Source organism: Meles meles, chromosome X, assembly GCF_922984935.1.
Source record: "Meles meles chromosome X, mMelMel3.1 paternal haplotype, whole genome shotgun sequence".
NCBI classification, from domain to species: Eukaryota; Metazoa; Chordata; class Mammalia; order Carnivora; family Mustelidae; genus Meles; species Meles meles.
The window spans coordinates 103,068,384-103,070,004 of record NC_060087.1 but is presented as its reverse complement, the minus strand read 5'-3'; the positions used below and the strand labels follow the sequence as shown (position 1 = coordinate 103,070,004).

Genomic DNA, 1,621 nt, shown 5'->3' with positions numbered 1-1,621 from the left:
GTAGGAAATATGCACTTCCATCCCTAATTGGCAGTAATGAGGCAACATACCATTTCCCACCCTTGTGTGGTGACTGAAAAGTCCTATAAAAGTTTAACAAGATCCAAAGTCTCATAACCTAATAGCCCCTATTGCCAGGATACACAAAAGTTATCACTCATCATACTAAGAATCAGGAAAATCTGAATAAGGAAAAGAAAATCATCAGATGAAAACAAGAGACACAAATAATAGAATTACGTTAGTCATCATGTTTCAATGAAAAATTATGTAAAAGATGAAAGAAAATGAAAAGATAGAAAGTCCCAAAGTTCCCATCAAATAAATATAGTGTCCCAGCAAAGAAATAGAAGACACAAAGAAAAATCAAACTTTAGAATTGAAAATACAATAACCAAAATGAAAAATTGCTAGAAGGAGTCAACAGCAGAATAGAGTTGATATGGGAAAGAATGAGTGGACATAAAGATAGAATAGTAGAAATTACCCATTCTGAGAAGTAGGAGCAGGAACTCAGGAAGATTCAGCTTATTAAAGCTGGCCCAGTGACAAAAACAAGTTTGAAGACCCAGTGTCAGTAAATTCACCAACACGATTATGAAAGGAGGAAACAAAATACTGGCCAGATCCCTCATGATGCAGACTCTGGAAGCTGGGGAAGGGAAGGAGCTTGAGAAGTACAATGTTGCTTCTGCAGAGGAACAGGCAACCATCCAGCACAACCCCTCCACCAGCTTCCACCAAGTGCTGAAGAACTATGAGCCCGTGACTGGGCTGGCACCCATCTTCAGAGGTGGCCATTTCTACCAAGTCCCTATGTCACTAGCTGATCGGTGTCATCGTTTCCTATTAATGAAGTGGATGATTACTGAGTGCAGGGAGAAGAAGCACTGCTGGGTTCTGACGCTAGAGAAGCTGTCGCATGAGCTGCTGGAGGCTTTTCACAAACTGGGCCCTGTGGTCAAGAAGAAGCATGACATGCACAAGATGGTGGAGACCGGCCATGCCCTGGCTCACTATTGCTGGTGGCAGACGGAGGGCAGAGGCTCAAGGAGGAGCCCAGGGCTTTCTCCTGCAAGAAACAACAGGAGCCACTGTCACGGTGAAAACCACTTGGGGTTAAGGATGTAGTTCCCTTTTAAAGGCCATCAGGCCTCATAAGGATGGAGCAACATATTTATTGCTTGTAAGTCCTTTCTCTGGGGGCTAGAACTTGATTTTCCTGTCCCATTTCCTTACAAAGAGGGAACATATCAATTTGTATTTCCCCCAGGAAACATAGGGCCCATCCAGCCACTCGTCCCTCAGTTCAGGGTAGAATTTAGGATGACACTAAAGGAAGCAGGATTTGTTTTTTGTTTTTGTATTTTTTAAAGATTTTATTTATTTATTTATTTATTTATTTATTTGACAGAGAAAGACACAGTGAGAGCGAACACAAGCAGGGAAAGAGAGAGAAGGAGAAGCAGTCGTCCTGCCGAGCAGGGAGCCCAATGCTGGGCTCCATCCCAGGACCTTGGGATCATGACCTCAACTGAAGGCAGACGCCTAACAACAGAGCCACCCAGGTGCCCCTTGTTTTTGTTTTTTAAGATTGATTGATGGATTGATTTTAGAGAGA

The 1,621-nt window shown here is 42.8% G+C and overlaps 1 pseudogene; it reads left to right on the top strand.

Moving 5' to 3' along the window:
- The first annotated feature begins 452 nt into the window (after window positions 1-452).
- On the top strand, window positions 453-1,131 carry LOC123934737 (annotated as a pseudogene).
- Window positions 1,132-1,621: the final 490 nt, after the last annotated feature.